Genomic DNA, 19,345 nt, shown 5'->3' on the forward strand with positions numbered 1-19,345 from the left:
CAGAAAGATCTTTTGGCTTTGTGTGTATAGCAACATAGGTGCGTGTCTGTGTGAGACATGCTCAGAAAAGATTTGTTGATTTATTAAAAACATGTAAATATAAGTAATATGGAATAACATGTTTAAAGAGTCTGAGTGCCAGAAATAAGGAGGGACACAACAAGGTAGTTTCGCTGTATGTAAATAATTTGTATATAAATTTGTATTTATATAATTTGGATATGAACTTGTTTTCATGGATTGACCAAAAAGAAAAAGAAAATACATTCTAGTTCAGCCCCATATAACTCTATTTCCAGTTTAATTTCCTTTGAAATTCAAACCTAAGGGTGGGGAACTTCAACTGGTTTTATAGAGGATAACTTACCATCTGATTTCAGTAAGCTTATCATCACTTTCAAGTCGAGCCATTTTTAGGAATTCAAAAGGGAAACAGGTTATGTGTTCTAATCACCATGAGATTTTGAAACATTCAGATCAATGGGAAGGAACGAATTAGCTTACATCACCATGTCTATCAATATCAACCATTCCCTTGTTGAGTGCTTCTTGCATACTTGAGATAGCAGCATTATTTCCAAGGGTTCGGTAAACATCTGTATATTCAAGTCGTCATTCTTCAACTGATTTGCAGCATATGTCAACTCCTAGTGGAATCTACTACAAAATAAAAAGAGACAATTCTAATGATTATAGGCCCCCCTCAAATGGTCTTGTAAAGCTGTTATTTATCTCTATATATTTCTCAAATAAAAGATTTCCGATTTAGGTCATGGGAAGTAGCTAGAGAATAGTGAGCTCAGTTGTAACTGAGTTAAACATATCTGGAACACTGGGATGGAAATGAGTATCAGCCAAGTGTTATCTAATAGAGTATTGCATGGGGGAGTATGGAAGACTCAGGTGGTATTTATGCTGCCTTCAACATTTATTCGTTGGGAGAATTGTGGGCAAGTTACTAAAACTCTGGGAAGACCCAGTTTGCATGAAACGCATCGAAAGACAACGGCAACATCTTTCTCACAGTGTTGTTATTGTAAATCTTAAGGTAGCAAATATACATTTGTTCTTATTACTAAGAAATCACTGAGTTAGTCCGCTGAGCAAAGAACACTAGAAGTCAGGCAATTAGCTCCTGAACGGAGAAGGCGGTAGAGCCTTCCAATCTCACATTAGACAGATGAGCCATATTTCAATGCACTGGACCAACACTGTGATATCATCAGTCCTCTGGGAATACGAAGGAAGAACAACAACAACAACATAAGAAATATTTGACAACAGGTCTTCTCTAATGTTGCTTCCCACGTCTGCATACAAATCATAAAGCATTCCTTGAAAGATGGAACAGGGATAACTTCAACTTTGGATTAGTCATTTCACGGGAAGCACAAAACAGACACTCAGAAGCTTGCTAGAGGAGTTCAGCATTGTCATGGAGGGTGTAAAATATAATGCCTCGGTGAAAAACAAGAACATGGTGGTATCAGTGGGGAGATCCTACTGATGCTCTTGTTCAAAAGTGACACTGAGCTGACCACAATTTCCATGTCTTTATGCACAATATCCTAAGTGACATCTCCATTTTCTCAAAAAAAGTAGGTCTAATACTCGCCACAGGAGAAAAGAAGTCAAAGGCATAGAATGTCTACTGGTAGACATCTTATAATATCCATTGGGATGCTCAGCCTGAAGAGAATGTCAACGTATAAGAATATTCAGTGATTGTTTGTAAGGTATTTGGAGGACAGGTAGATCTCCAAGGTCTCCCAACGATAAAAGGTAGTGACAAGTGGGTTTTCAAAAATGGTACGTGACAATCAAACATCTCAAAATTAATGGAAACAAAATGCTTATCAAGTATGAAAAAACATTGGAATCATTAAAGCAAAATGCTCTCTGACAAGCTCTTACAGCAAGGCATCTGCCACCCAGATATTGTCATCCTTCTTTGGAAGTCTTAACGGCATAAATCATCCTGTTGAATGACTCTTTGATAATAATCATCTAGTGAGGCATAAGATAGGAGATATCAGCAATGTATTGAGCACATCCAGCCCAGTGCCTAAGGCAAAAAGGGATGCCCAGTGGATGGTGAGTTTCTCCAAATACTCTTGCTTGCAGATGACATCCTGTTCACTGCATCAAGCAACAACACATTGCAGAGCCTCCTGGAAGAGATCTGCAATCATTCAAAGGATAGTGACTTGACCATCCAAAGAAAAAAGGAAGACCAAATGGATACCCAGATTCCAACCTATGTCTGGCTGGACCCCTACTGAATTTGTCTAACGGTATCTCCATGTGGGTGCAGAGAGGAAAAAGAAGATGAGAGCTCTCCGGATTGCTTTTGGAAAACTGACCAACCCCAAGCTTCCCCAAACAACAAAGGCCCAGCTATTCAGCACTCCCTCGGAAAACCTAGAGACGAACCTCATGTGGCAGGCAGAGAAGGGGGCTTGGTTGGTGTGAGCGGCCTGCAACATATCAACAAGGCACTCCAAAGAGCAAGAGTAAAGGTGGTCATCTAACAATCACATGGCAGAAAGAGAGGATGGACTGATTTTGGGGAATGGGAGGGAAGGAAGAAAGGAAGGTAGGGGAAGAGCACTTTCCTACTGCCCTTGTGTTGCAGGGAGAAAGAGAGAAAAGTTCCCAGCATTTTGACAGAGAATCTTGGGGAAAATATAGACACACAGGTTGAGCAGGCACAGACGGCTTGCAAAGTGCATCATGGAGGGAACTCCCCAAATCATGAGACAAAGCATCTAACTCAGTGTTCTTTGCTTCAAGATTCTGCTCAAGTGACCACTTTCTTCAGCAGGAGGACTCTCCTGGTCCCTTCGGGGGCGAATGCTTCCCACTCTCTCCAGGTTACTGTGGATCTCTTCTGTACACTGCTACCCACAGGCATGCTTTTAAACCGGTTAGTGCAAGTGCTATGAGGCCAAATGCTGTTTCCTCTTTTGCCTTCACAGCCCCAGAGGCAGGCACAACACCTGGCACGTAGTAGGCATTTCAATGTGTGCTGAGAGACTGGCAATACATGGTTGCAAGTCACAGATCACAACATTCAAAGGTCAACACAGAAGTGCATGCAGGCCACAAGTAGGTTATCCACTAGAAAAAAAAAAGTTGTGTACAAGTGGAGAATGTCACAGAAGTAACCATGACCCACATAAAAAAGATGAGTCAGCCACTGAAGTGAGGACAAGGGATTACCAATGGATACCTTGTGCCACGGGTGGTGGCACAAAATGTCAAGAGAATGAAAGTAAGGTCCGGCATGTATGTACATCCCTGCCAGGGACAAATTAACGGAAATACATGATTTTCTGCATCACACATTGTTCTCTGTATCACTGGAAGCAGCAGCCACACTGAGGAGATTACAGGTATCTTAGACTCTTAGGGTACGAGCAAAGATTTCGTCTCTTGCCAGATGGATATGTGCTGGGGGGCAGTCATCCAGTCTGACACCAAAGGTTCCTACAGCACTTGGATTTTTCTCAAATATTTCCTTCATGACGTTTGCAATGAGTTTTCTCCATGTGCCTTTGTATTTTGGAGGACTGAAGTCATCTCTGATTATTGTGGGAAAAAGGAGGTGATTTATTTGAGAAAAAGCAAAGGAAACAAAATTGTTTGAATCATCATTCAAATACATGAACAAAATATTTTGGCTGAAATGGCATCCCTTCAATATTTGAATTTTTAAGAAAGATGCACCTATTACCAACGTGGCAAGTCATTCTAATTCCTCACTTGCCATTCATCAGTAAAAGAAAATTAACTTCTTCCATATATTTTAAAGTGCACTAAGTGTTTTTCATGCCATTATAATGTAAACTATGCTGAATTTTTCACTGAGGAAAACCTCCACAAATATTCACAAAGTATCTAGTATAACTAAGCTGGAGATACAGAGAAGGATTCTTCAAATATTCTAGATCCATTATCTTCTACCCCAACATCTTCAAGTTTCTAATGGTCCTCTATTTATACTAATATATATATGTGTATATATATATATATATATATATATATATATATATATATACACACACACACACTCAGGCATGCATGCATATGTATATGTGTGTATGTATATGTGTGTGTGTGTGTGTGTGTGTGTGTGTGTGTGTGTGTGTGTGTGTGTGTACAAGTGCTGACACTCTAATTTCTTTTCTTTTGGGCTAGATATTGTGCGATATTTTCAGCAGGTAGAGCTCATTCTAGAAATACTCATTCCTGCTCTGCAACCGAAGGGGCTTAAAGAGTGTCCTATAGCCCACAGAGGTAAAGAGCCACAATCCCTATGTGCCAGAGGCGAAATTTGCACTCAGGTTTTGACTCACTCTGAGGCCAGCTCTCTACCTGCTATTCCATGCTGCCTCTCACTCTTGTATCTACAGAGAAAAGTAAAGGGGTGGATAATATATGTGGGGACTGTCATATTTCCACTGCAGATAATAGGATCATGATGGATTCTTGATGATGGGTCTTAGGGAGAGTTTATGGAAGGGATATTTACATTATTAATGCTAGCATGAGAGAGTCCTGTGAAGAAAAGATGGAGCCTGAAATGAACTGGATCACAATGTGGGCATCTTCAAGCATTAGGAGAGCCCATCTCATGTATGTGTATGTCACGCTATAATATCTTAAATTGCCCAGGATTCATTTCCACATAGGTGTGAAAAATGAATTTTGTATTTGCAATTTTCAGGAATACATGTTGCTTGCTTTTTTATTTTTGTAATACATACTATAGAAAGCTACATTTTTGTGCCTAAGCCTAAATGGAAAAGGACCCCCGGGACTATGGCCCTTACAAGCCAGGTAAAACCAACCACCAAGACTTAGGAAGAATATTTAGGAAAGAATTTTGAAAGTTAAAATATTTTGAGAACTTAATATTCTAAGTAGTCTCAATCACTGAATTGTTACATTTCTCCAGCAAAAGCATGGTCCTTTACTGAGGACATCTTTCTTTCTGACTCTTCTTTGGGAGAAGGTGGACTGTGAAATTTTGATTCCAATTCACTACCAAGCAAAGTCTGCCTCATAATGACACTCTGGCTGCGTGTTGTTGGCAAACGGTCTGCTTGGCTGAAGCAAGAAAATAAAGAGTTGCTGGCTTGATTTCCACACCTTCTCCTCTACAAATCCACAAAGAAAAAAACCCAAAACTATAACAGATGGTAGACACCGTACCATATCAGACTGCTATATTCCTTTATCCTCCAGCTCATGAGGTCGCCATTAGTGACCCCAGGATCCTTATATAACAAGTGGAGGCCAGGATTGAAATATCCACTTTATGGAAATGCTCACTCTTTAAATATACTAAGTGGAGCTTTACATTTTCTCCCTGAAACCCTGTGGGACTTCAAATAAATTGCTAGAACCTACAAAATCCTCGTCAAAGACGCCTGACATTATAGAATAACTTTGAAAGAAATGGAAGCTGGGGAAAGTTTGGCATGAAATGAAGAAAGTTCAAACTACTTTCACAGGGAGTATCTGCCACATGAGTATCCCTAGAAGACACATTCTATCACAGAAACTCTATTCATAACCTAGAGTGTATCTTGGTTATGGGAAATATGGAAAATATTGGGAAAGTAGAACAGTAAGATTTGGATGAATCAACAACTGGGACTTATTCCATTCATGACAATAAATTTATTCTGAAGACTCTTAAAGATCCTGACTACTAAAAGGAACTTGACTCATGATCAAGATGGCCAATGGTCATTTTGCAAATTGTTTACAATGAGATTTTGCCTGAAGGTTATAATATCTAGCTAAAATTTACAAACATTTAACATGTAAGGAAGTGAAATTATAACAGATTCAAACTAGAAATGGATCAAGAGCCTTGTCATGTGTAAAACTGAAAAATGGATAGTTTTAAAGTGTCTACTACTTGGATTAATATTGTGCATGTTCACCCTTGGTTGCCGAAGAAGACCAAGCCATCAGAGAAATAAAGACATGACCTGCGCTGGACTTTGTTTTGGGTGAGGGAGGGCTGAGCAGGTCACCAGTCTCACTTCTTCTCCAAAGCCATCTGAATCTAATGACCAGATACTCATCAGGATGACTGGAGATGACCCAGGAGGAGGCAATCGGGGTTAAACGTCTTGAGCATTCACACAGCCAGTGAGTGTCAAGTGTCTGAGGTAAGATTTGAACTCAGGTCCTCCTGCCCTGGTGCTCTGTCCACTGCACCACCCTACACCAATCTGATCAAAGAATGTTCCTTTCTTCGTAGGAACTTTGCATCTATGTTGTTTTAGTATCTGGGCAAAACTGCCAAATTCAAAACTGGTCAGAACGTTTCAAAATAGCCAAATCTGGAAAAAAGTGGGCAAATGAAGGACTGAGTTCTTGCATATGTTTTTTCCCTGGGTAGCCACAGATTTTACTTCAAAGTTATTTTGCCATGTGTTTAACTAGTTTGGACATTTATGCATAGCTTTAAGAGTGAATGTGTTCCCCTCATCAGTGACAAGTAACCGGAAATGGGGTCATTTAGGAATATCTGGAAAAATCTTTGAGGGAACATACTTGACAAATATGTATTATGTAAAAACTGGATGAAGAGTTGAGCTGACATTTACTACTTTGCAATATTTTGAGAGCTCACTGAAGAAAAACCTCAAAATCTTTCATTATGACCATAGGTAGATTGCTTGCATTCAAGTCCATGATCAGAATGAGAGAGCCACAGTAATGAAAAATAAACAGAATCATACATAAGATACTTGAATCATAAACTAAACATGTACCTTGATTTCCTTCAAGGTAGATACATGCTTATAAGTCCTGTCAGAAAAGTCAACTGTATCAGATTATTTACAACACAAACAAAAAATTAGTGGAAATACAGCAGGTTACTTGAACATGTCATATGAGAGAGATAACACTCAATAAAAAAGTGGATTCCACAAGAATTTTATTCTACAAGAATTTTTTCAAGGGTAAATGACAACCTAAATAAGTAATTCTCAATTTTATAATTTTTTCCCAAATGAAGTCATATATTAAAGGTCCCTGAGAGATGAAGTATGATCATCTGGTAATAGTATCGAGGATTCTTTGTGCCTTACTGCTATTAAAAGTGGTATCCTCTAGGGAGGAGAATGAATGACATGGCATCTTCTTATTACTTTAAATGTAGCCTCAGAAATACCTACCTCATCCTCCCTGACAGTCCCCAAGGTAAAGGACAACTATTAGGTGTACTTACAGGACCATGTTAAAGTTAGTTGATTCATTCTGTCCATCATCTGATAAAACGTATATACTTATTAGGAGGGGACTTCATTTCTTAGGCTTTTCAATGTCATGTATGAGAAAATCTAAAATGGAACTCCTCCAAGTCTCTCTACCCAGACAAGTATGTGCAAGAGTCTCACAGCAAACGCCCAGTACTCACCCTTTGGCCTCTACTCTGCAATCCCCCAGGCTTTCTTCATATGATTTTGACCTTTCAGTGTTCTGAGTTGCGCTGGCCATCTAGGATGGCGCAGAAGATCCCACACATCAAACTGAGCACTTAGATGCACACGGCTGGGCTTTGGAGTTGTTGCAATGACACTGAAATTCTAGAATGCTATGACCTCCAAGATGAAAGACTGAGGTTAGAATTGCGTCTAGGCATTGACTAATTTAGACTTACCATGATGGTGAAGCTGTAAGGCTGGGAAGAATCTCGGCTAGAGTGAGTAAGTGGCAGGTGGATGCCAAAATGACAGCAGAAGCAGGAATAAGTGCAATCTCATCATCTGTGCTTGGGCTGGTTAGCTCATCTATAACAGATCAGAATACAATGAACAATTTGGCAGAATTTCTGCGTAGGAATGTTAAAACTGCAGAAGTCAGTCTGTAATCAGCTTGGGGGTGGGGCACACTGTCAGGGGCGGAACCCCGACCACCGCATCAACTTACCCTGCCCAGGGTCTTCAGACATATCTGGCTCCCCCCTTGGGGATCAGGGGGAGAAATTACCAGGCAGAACTCCGGAGGTGGATAAGAGCACCTTTATTACATGATAGTCAGCCAGAAGTCCCCCCTGTCCCCTTCCGTGTTGTGCCTTATGGCCCCCAGAACTCGCCCTCCTATTCCGGGTAAGCCCCTCCCCAGTTCCTCCCTGAGGGCGGAGCCCAGCCCAGTCCAGAAGAGCCGCCCCAGTGCCAGCGTGGCAATGCCGCGTCAGCAGGTCCAGACCCTTGGGCGTCTCCTATCCTCTCAGGGGGGCCCAGGTCCAGAGCGCCCCTCATAGCACACTTCATCTTATTCCACAGTAATATTTCAGCAGAGATAGGAACCAATGCCATTTCAAATTGATTCAAAACATTAACTGGCTTGCAAAAGAGAATCACCAACTCAATGAATAAATGGACACTTAAAAATCAGTTACACATTGTTCAAGAAGAATTATAACACACTGAGGAAAACAATAAAAATTGCTGTGGAATTAGCATTTTCATACACAAAACTAAATATTCCATTAACCTATTATCCAAAGTATTGAAATGCAGCTCATCAAACTTTACAGAATTACATTCGGTTCAGAACAATGCTCCCTCACCACAATTCCAGAGGTACCAAAAGTATGATTAACATTATTCAAAGAGGTCAAGAATGGAAAACTTGATTACCATTGAATTCATTTTTTTTATTTTTAAAAAGAACCACAAAATACTTTAACTTCCCAAGCATCACTGATTGTCTCCTTACTTTGTCACAACCTGAAATCATTCTTGATTTTTGAGGACATTTTTATTTTTGGAGACAGTGAAGATATATACACAGGTATGCGGTTTTGGATGTGTGTGTATATGTATATATGCATGTGTCCATACACATATGTAGACACAAATAAAAGAAACTTACTTCAATGCAACATTCCAAAAAAAATGTTCACTTCTAACTTTTACAGAACTATTTTCTTCAGCAGATGTAAGGTAAAGAATTTATGAGAAACAAGGAAATTGTCAAACAAAACCAGAGAATCAAAACATAGAACACAATGTGAAATATCTCATTGGAAAAACAACTGACCTGGAAAATAGATGGGGAGAGACAATCTAAAAATCATAGGACTACCTGAAACTCATGATGAAAGAAAGGAGCTAGACATCATCTTTCAGGAAATTATCTAGGAAAATTGGCTTGACATTCTAGAAACAGAGGCCAAAATAAATATTGAAAGAATTCACCCATCACCTCCTGGAAGACATAGGAAAAGCGAAATTCCTAGGAATATTTCAGCCAAACTCCAGAGTTCCCAGCTCAAGGAGAAAATATTGCAAGCAGCTAGAAAGAAACAGTTTGAAAATTGTGGACATACAATCAGGATAACTCAAGATCTAGCAGCTTCTTCATTAAGGGACTCCAGTAGTCAGAGGAACTAAGATGAAAATCAAGAACCACCTACCCAGTAAAACTGAGGATATTACTTCAGGGGAAACAACAGTCATTCAAGGAAATAGAGGACTTTCAAGCATTCTTGAAGAAAAGCCCAGAACTGAGGAGAGAATCTGACTTTCAAACACAAGAATCAAGAGAAGCATGAAAAGGTAAACAGGAAAGAGAAATCCTAAGGCACCTTCTAAAGTTGCTCTGTTTACATTCATATGTGGATAGATAGTATTTGGAACTCTTCAGACTCTTCTCACTATTTGGGTAGTTGGAGGGATTAAACACACACACTCATATATGCATATACAGACGGAGAGCAAAGGGTGAGTTGAATAAAAGGGATGAAAAAGAAAAAAATCAAAATAAGGGGTGGGAGGAGAAAGGGAGAAGTGGAATGGGGCAAATTATCTCACAAAAGGGGCAAGCAAAAGCTTTTTCCACGGAGGAGAAAAGGGAGGAGGTGAGAGGGCAGAAGGGAAGCTTCCTCGGGTCACACTGGGCTTAAGGAGGGAACAACACGCTCACTCCACTGGGTGTGAAAATCTTTCTTACGCTACAGGGAAGTGGGGGAGAAGGGGACAAGAGGGGTGAGGGGGAGGACACAGGGGAGGAGGAAGTCATCGGAAGTAACCACTTTTGGGGAGGGACAAGTCAGGAGAGAGAACTGGATGAAGCCGGGGCAGGACAGCAAACGCAGCATGACAGTCCTGGAAGTCTTTGGCAAACTCCACGTGGAGAGCCCACAGTGAACTGCTTCCCTTCTCACGGGCGGGAAGAGTAAGCCGGCAAAGCGAAGCTGGTCTCAAGCTCTCCACTGTCCGCAAAGACCTCCAAGTGCTCCAGGACCCGGGACCCCCGGGTGACAACATCACGCAGGACGCGGGGTGGGCAGCGGCAGCAGCGCCCGCGAGTGCCCCCTCGGCCAGCGGGCCAAGGACCAGTGCGCGGGCCCCAGCAGCGCCCACCACGCAGGGCGTCGGCCGCTCCCCCCCCACCCCCAAGGCGCACACACGGACACGCGGCTCACGGTTGGCCCGCGGCTCACGGCTGGCCCGCGGCCCTGCGTCCTTGCGCTGGGCGGAGCCGCGCATGCCCCGCAGCACTCGCAGCCTCAGGCGTGGGGGGAGCCAGAAAGAGCAAGGCAGCCGCGCGCTTCTCTGCCCACCCCCGGGTCCTCCCCCGCCATCCGGGTCAGCCGCCTTCCCTCCCCGCTCCCTGTCTGCCTCGCGCTAGGGGAAGCGGAGCCAGAGGGTCCCTAAGGCAGACGCCGCCCACCCCGCCATGCGCCACGTGCCTCCCACCAGGACACCCCACCCCGTAGGAGGGGCCTAGGCGGCTGCGTTACGCCTGCATGCGGAGGGGGACCCGGCGTGGGGCTTAAAGGCGCCTGCAAACGTCCTTCACGTGCACGCACGGGGCACGTTTGTGCTGGCAGCGCTCCGCACCCCCAGAGCCAGGGATGCACCGAGAGCGCCCCTCCCCCCGCCTGCTGCTCACCGCGGTCACCCCTTTGCAACCCTCGGGCTGGCAGCAGCCTCCCCGCCCCCCTTGCCTTCATCCTCCCGCGTGGCTCCCTAAATCAGAGGATGCAGGAGCCCCAGGAGCTTAGGAAGCAGGCTGTAGATGCCTCTGCCCGTGGTCAGCCTCAGGCCGCTTGGCGGCTGGGCCAGCACAATAGTACTCGCCAGGCCCCGAAGCGCGCCCCGGCGCCGCCGTTCTCGGGAGTGCGTGTCCGCGTTTTTCCGTGAAACTTTTCACTTTCCTTCTGAAGCTATGATTCTGCCTGCTCTGTGCACCTCCCCAGTCCCGTCCGACTGCTGCGTGGGATACCAGACTGGCTCGGACCAGGCAAGTGCCGCATCAAGCCAGAAGCCTGAAAGCCATTTTTCTGTTTCTTCCTCAAGCGCGCTTTGGGGTCCTTTGATGTGTCCTCGAAATGCACAGTTTTCAGTCACCTCTTCGGGTGCCCGTTCCTTCCGAAAAGGAAGTCCTGGCGTTCTCGTCCCTTCAAAGCCATGCCTGCCCGCTGTGCTAGCTTGGAGCAATTCCCGTAGCTCTGCTTCTTGTTTTCAAGTGGAAGTGACGTTTTAGGTCTGTTTTGCAGGTGGTCTGCGAGCGTTGTTATCAATAGAACCAGCAGGGAGTTCTGTTTCATGCGTGAAAATAACCTGAAGTAGACCCAGAAATCGCAGTGCAAACTGCTGCCCTCAATTCAGGCTATTTCTGACCCTGTCAGAGGGCTGGAGCCTGCTGGAGGTGGAAAACGTTCCCGCAGAACACCTAAAATTCACATGCTGCTGCCTGCCACATGAATCACAGATTTCTGTACAAATGGGAGGTGTCCCTTGTACTTAGATGTTTACTTCTTCATGACTATGTGGGTTACAATTTCTTTCAAATGAAGAGCTTTCCACCAGATGTTATATTGAGTCCTGAGTTCAAATAGAAGCAGCGAAACATACGTGTTTTTCCACTAAGTGCAGTCATCAAAATCCAACCTTTTTTGGGATTAAAAATATTCTGAATTAATACCTCTTACTCTCTTGAAGTCCTGACAAGTTAAATCCTTTGCATCTTGTGACTTAACTCATGCCTCTCTTGGACCCTTTGCTTAGATTTTTCAAAATCGCAATTGAAACATAAAGCTGAAGATGATGGAACATGCTAGAAAGTGTATAACTATCCTACAACTCAAGATCCCTTTTTCTTACAAAGTACTTCATTGTAGCATTAGAAATAATATGAAATCGTATTTTTCCTTTCTATTTGAACAGTCAAGAGCCCAGAAAAACAGATTGCTACTTTCGTATTCCATGATGGGGTTGCATGTTTTGCCATGATGTGTTCCAATGGGATGAGGGGAAAGGAAGAGAAGAGAAGAATTGGAGGAGCCCCAAAGGAAGTGAAAATTCAAGGCAAGAACTGATTCAACTTAAAGAACAACGGCCAAGATGTGAGGGGTCAGTCATTCTGGTTCGACATCCTGCTATGACAATGTATAGGTAGGTATTAGAGAAAATTATTTAATCTCTTCAGTTATATTTGGAAAGGGTCATTTTGTAGGAAATAAGTGCTCCAAGTGATCAAAATTTAAAAGAAAAGTAGGAAAATTTTATGAATTATGAATAATAGTTGAAGATTGAATCTTACCAATCCACAGGCAGCTGAAAATTGAGTGTACTTAATCAGACTCACTTGGGATCTCCCTTGTTACTTAAAACCATTCTTGGCACCTAAATATGAAAGATTTGAAATGGGATTTCCTCCTGCATTGCATACATATGCTCTTTTTATTCTACCAGCACTCAGATTGCTGTCTGGATGATTTTCCCTCTTTAATTTCCTTTTTTTTTTTTTTTCAATTTCCATTTGAAATTACTGATATCTTCTTCCAGAAATTTAACCTACCCAATTTATAGAGGTGAAATTCAAACACAACATTATTCTCAGAGCTTCATATTTTTCTTCTTTTTTAAGCCTTAAAAATTAAACTCAATAGACACACTTTATCATTGACGCCTGTGACAGAATTAGTTTGAAAGTAGCCATTAATGTTGCTCATAATACTAATAATATCATTTCCTTAATAATAATAATTACACTCCATTCTCTGAATTGCTCAAAATATGAGTCAGTTTTTGCAGTTGTATCATAACTAGGATTGTGTTATCCAGTCACTTTGACATGTTAGTCAAACTGAAAACAATGAGTTATATCTGGGTAGAATACTTGGAAAAAAAACAACAATCTCTCCATGGTAAAATAATGCCTAAGTGTCACTCCTACGGAGAACATGTGAACATACATTTCTTCTATGGCCTTTAAAAAAAATATGGGTCTTTAAAAGGGTTGTATAAGACCTCCCAATATAAGTCTTGTGTCCTTTTTCTATACCAGTTCTTAGAATTTCAAATTAAGCGACAAATTAAAACGTAATATCTAGATAATCTAATTGACAATTTATTTTCACCATAATTTCCTCTTATGTTCCACCTTATTTGCAGCTATAAAGTTAAATATTATGATCCTTGGAAAAGAATTCTTTTTTGTTGTCACTGGAGGAAAGTGGATATGAGGAGTGCAACCATATCTTCCCAATTCTAATGACCTTATACCCTCCCAAGAAGTTCCTTTGCTATTGATGGATCTATTGCCTAAACCTGAGGAGAGAAGAGATAAAGACCATCTCTGGCAAATTAAATAGGTGTCGTTTCATTTTCACAGTCAGGTATCCCAAGGATTTTCTTGATAGAACTCAACTTATTAAAATAATAGACCTAAGAAATTTCCAGATGGTCTTCCAATTGACTAAAACATGAAGGCCCTAATTCATGTTCTTCCCAATCAAGGGTCAGTAAATTGTTTAACTACTTACAATTATGGCTGACGTATCAATCGATGATATACATTTTATTATTTGATCGTGGGAACAACCTTGTGACTAGTAATTGTTCTCCCCACATTTGAGAGGAGGAATTATCCCAACGGGAGGAGATGGCTTGACTCTGTTAAGACACCTGAGAGATGTTGGACACAGCGTTTGAACCCAGAATTTTGGCCACTGGGGGTAGTGCAATAGATACAGTGCTAGATTTGGAATCCAGAAGTCCTGAGTTCCAATCCTTCCTCAGACAATGACTTAGCTGTGTGACTCTGGGGAAGTCATTTAACCTCTCAACCTCAGTTTCTTCATCCATCAAATGAGTATAGAAACGTTTACCTCACAGGGCTGAAGATCAGATGATTTCTACAAAGTGCTTTGCAAAGCTTGAAGCACTATTTAAAATGCTAGCTAACACAATTATGGTGACTGCAAATCCAGTGTTAATTTCCTGCCCTTAAGATAGGCTAAGAAGATAGAAGGGACCTTGGAGGCAAGGAACACAATGCTCTTCTGTTTATCAATCACAAAACTGAAGCACAGAGAAGTAATTTGCCCAAGGTCGCAGGAGTAGAGCCTCGGACCGGATTTAAATCCAGGTCTTACTGACTCTGTGTATGATCTTCTAATGCTTCAGTTCTTAGGGAATAGATTCTGCAAAACAAATTCAAAATTTCTCATTTCTTACCACTTACTCTTATTTTTTTTTTTATTAAACTAGGACCAAACCAAAGAGAAAACACGTTTTGTTATTATTTCTGTTTAATGATAATATGAATAACATTACAAAACATAGTTTCCCTACATCAGAATCATAATGTTCCCAATATGACTGCCAAGAAATGTGGAAAGTTGATTGCTTTAGAATAGTAAGAGCTAAGAATGTAATATAAAGATGGCGTTCAATCACAGAAGTGGGCTGGCAGTCAGGAGATTCGGGTTCTAGTCTTGGATCCTGGTTTGCCAGCAGTCACTTGAAGGCACAGCATTTGATGTCTTGATTCTTTCATTTCACAGAAACAGCTATGTGACATAGCAAAAAGAGCAGTGGATTTGGAGTTAGGATACTTGGGCAGCTACGTATAAAACTGGGTAAAATTTCAGGCCTGGAGTCAGCAAGGAGAGAGAGTTCCAATTGTCCCTCAGATACTTACTAGCCCTGTGACCCTGGGCAAGTCTCTTAACTCTGCCTCAGTTTCTTCTTCTGTAAAATGAGCGAGAGAAGGATATGGCAAATCTCTCCAGTATCTTTACCGAGAAAACACCCAACAGAGAGCTGGACACGACTGAAAAAGGACTGAACAAAAAGGCTTGCGTTGGAGTGCTTGCATTTACTAGCTATGTGACCACAAGCCTCAGTTTCCTCATTTATAACATGAGGAAAATAATAGTGCCTACATCACAGAGTTGTAATGAAAGTGCTTTACAAATTGTTTAAGTGCCATTAGATCGGTAAAAGCAAGAGAACTCAGAGTTTTCAGGAAAACATCATGGTAACTACAAAGCTCTACCAAAATGTGAAGGATTTCTGTAATTGTCCTTCAAAGGGAGGCAGTGATACCAGCCTTAACTGTTTCCACAGGTTTTTCTGTTACATTAGTGATCCCAGCAGAGCTCCTCAAGGTCACAGACTGGTTTTGAGGGGTAAGAATTATTGGAAGATAGAGTTGTGGCAAGGTTTTTGAGGATTCTCCATCACAGTACAATAACTGCCGTTGTATTTTCTTCAAATGTTTATTTATTTCTTTTTAGGTTTCAATATTGATTTCCACAAAATTTTGAGTTCCAAATTTTCTCCCCATCTCTCCCCTCCCCACACCCCGCAACGCCTTGCATTCTTATTGCCCCTTCCCTCTATATGTTCTGCCTTCTATCACATCACTCTTTTCCCTCATCCCCTTCTTTACTCTTTTTTTGTGGGCCAAATAGATTTCTATACCCCATTACCTCTATTTCTTATTTCTCATTTGTACGCAAAAACAATTCTAAATATTTGTTCCTAATACTTTGAATGCCCATTTCTCCCCATTCCTCCCACCACACCCATCCCCACTGAGAAGGCAAGCTATACAACATAGGCTATATATGTGTAGTTTTGCAAAACCTTCCAAAATGGTCATGTTGTATCAGATTAACATGTTGCGTAAGACAATTTACTTCATTATATTGACATTTCTTTACAATTTGTTCTCTGTGATTAAAGCTACTGTAATTTGTGTCCCAATTATTTTCTCCTTCTCTTGCTTACAATACATTCCCTTTAAGAAGGAAGTAATTTGGATTCCAATTTCATGAAACCTCAATGATGTTGCTAATGAAAAGTCTATTTTCATGACACTCATTATCAGGAACAGGACTTGCTTTACATTTGTGTAGGGACACAGTACTGAATCTTCTCCTTTGTATTCTCTTCTCTCCAAGGATAAAATTTTTAAATCAATGAAAGTTCTGGGTTAAAGTTGTTGCAAGTTTGCAGACCTTGCACTTTGTGTTTCTTTCCGTATCCCCCTTTTCCCACTTTTAACTTCTACCTTTATGAAAAGAAAACCATCCTTTCCCCCCAAAAACATAGTTTAGCGTCATGACTGCCACATCATCAGCCTTTAAAAAATGTTGACTGCTATGGAAAGATACCTCCACTCCAGAAATTGTTCTTTGAAATGGGGGGACACTGTGGGTGTGAAAGGCTACGTATCACGTCAAACTTTCTTTAACACGTTGGAGGGCCTCATAACACATGCTCCTGCTGGGCCCTCCAGATGATATCTGATCAGGGTGTTGTCCCTAGGCAACCAAGGTCTCACCATGAGGGTTCAACAGGAACAGGCACTGAAAACCAGTCTGCCTTCTTCTTCCACTCCTTTTCCACCCTTCCTGCCAATGTTCCCTTCCTCTTTGCCAAATTTGCTATTTCTGCATTTGTAGCATCTCTCACTTCGGATCCATTCCCATTGACTCACAAAACTATCTCCTTCGATTAAGCTCTTTTTACCTCTCGCCTAGATTATTGCAACAGCTCTCTAATTTCTCCCCACATCACGTCTTTCCTACTTCTGTCTATCCTACACCACGGCTCATAAAGTAATTTTCCTTAAGTGTAGAACTGACCATGTCAATACCTATAGCCAACCAATTCAAGTGGCTTATTATTGCCTTTACAACAAAATAGAAAGTCTATAGCTGTTTTCCTGTTTGGCTTTGGAAACCCCACAGCACCTAGCACCCATCTGTCTTTCCAGCCCTCCTGTATATTACTTTTCCTCCGACATTCTGTAATCCAGCCAAAGTGGTCTTCTCTCTGCTCTACACTCGCAAAACTTCATCTCCAATCACTGTGCCTTTGCACTGACCAATCCCCTGGAAGGCACTCCTTCCTCATCTCTACCTCATAGAGTCTATCTCTTCTTGGATGGAGCTCACATATCATCTTCAACACAAAACCTTTCTTCATCCTCCAACAGCTAGTGCCTCCCTTTCACAGCAACTTGTTTTTCCTTCTTCTCTACTTTTATGTAAGTATTTTTTATTGTCATGCCCTCCCACTCTGCCCTCACAGAACAATTTTTTAAAACTCTCCTAGTAAATATGCCTAGTCCAACAAAAGATACTTCCAAATTGCCCACATGCAAATATGCAGATCTCCTTATAAATTTCAAGGCCATCCCTCCTTGGCATGATTAAATCGTCTAGGTTCAAGGTGTGTCATTACGTTTCTCAGAGTTCTAAAACATTTCAAAAGTGTTTTTCTCTGTACAGTTGTGCGTGTGGAAATGGTCTCCTGGTTCTGTTCATTTTATGGGTTCCAATGGGCCCTCCCAGTTTCCTCTGAAATGGCCCGTTTCATCTGCCACAATTCTTTTAGCTATTCACAAATAGATGTACACGCCCTTAGTTTCCAGTTTTTAACTACCATGACAAAAACATGTAATCATATATGCGGTTGTTGACTTAATATCTAGGCTGTATTCTTATCGTCTTTCTCATTAGAATGGAAGTTTACTGGGAGTAGAAATGTTTCATCCTTTGTACTTGTATTCCACTGCCTAACCTAGTACCTGGTTTATAGTAGCTGCTTAATAAATACTTGATTGATTGCTCATTGGATGGTAATTCTCCAATCCTGGTCTGACAGGAGGGGAACTCAGAATCCTGAAAGTAGCCAGGCTAGCCTTGGTAAGAATGAGGGATGATTCTTCAGTGACCAGATGAAAGGAAGTTAGAGAGGTAAATGGAAGTAAAGGAATTAATGGATTGAGCAAGAGTATGCCTAAAAAATGTAAATAGATCATGCCAAAAGTCACCCTAGGACAATATCATCTTAATACCTTGAGGGGCCCTTGGAGGTCATTTCATCTGTAATCGAATCAAGGACACAAACCATAACTCAAGCACTTGCCATATATATTGCAGTGGAAATTTCATTTGGATTATTGGACTAAGTGACTCCATGTGGAGGTCCCTTCAGACTTTAAAATTCAGATTCATTAATTTTGTAGATGACTCTGAATTGCCCGATGCTGTAATCTGAAGAATAGAATTCGAAATATGTTTCACAAAATTTCTAAAACCTCAATTGTCAACAAAATTGCCATTAATGAGAATGTAAAAGTTTAGTGTCTCATAGTGTACTCCTTTACTCTAGTTAAAAATAGTCCAATACACATACGTTCATTGGAAAGAAGAAATGATTTTCAGTCACAATGACACAAACAAAATGAAAGTATCACATAGACTATATCATGTTACCGTGAAAAAATTAACATAATTCTATGCCAAAATTAAATTGCTTCAAATTACAAAGAATGAATTTAGAAGTCCATGTTCACTAGAGAATGAAGTGTATTTATTTGCCTCCAAACACAGTAACTCCATATAGACACATGTAAACCATTTCCATTAAAGCACAGAAAAAAGAAAAACATTTAGATGATGAAAGCAATTCTTCTCAGAGGCCTGGAGAAGAAAAATAAGCAACAGAAATAGGCAGAAATTACAAAAGAATAAAAGCCAAAATATGAAATGACCAAATTTGTGACATTCTACCTCATGGCAATGACTGTGATAAAGGAAGCAAGTTTTGGTTTCTACGTTTCTCCTAGTGAGAGATTTTGTGATATCAGAAGGGAAACTGCCACAATAGGAAAGAGCAATTCTTAGGGTGCTTCTTCTTTCTATATCCAAGGAATGGGGCAAGGTGAAGATAAATTTTTACACCTCTTTACGTTTTATGAAATAGCAGGACACACTTCCAATGTACTTACCTCCAATGTTTTCTTAATACATGCTTGAATCTGCTCCTAAGGCTACTATAGGTATGACCCAAATAGTTTCACTGTCAACTTAATATAAGGGCATGATTAGTGGGATATGAAGTATGAAGGCCACTAATTTAGGAAAAACTCCTAAAAGTATGAACTGTTTCTCAATGAAGACTTCAAAATTCATTTGAAAAGTGTTCTAAATCATCATATTGTCCGTGAAGAGAGTAAAGGGAACCAATGCTGCTAACGTAATATCTGACTTTTGTTG

Source organism: Notamacropus eugenii, chromosome 1, assembly GCF_028372415.1.
Source record: "Notamacropus eugenii isolate mMacEug1 chromosome 1, mMacEug1.pri_v2, whole genome shotgun sequence".
Classification (NCBI taxonomy): domain Eukaryota; kingdom Metazoa; phylum Chordata; class Mammalia; order Diprotodontia; family Macropodidae; genus Notamacropus; species Notamacropus eugenii.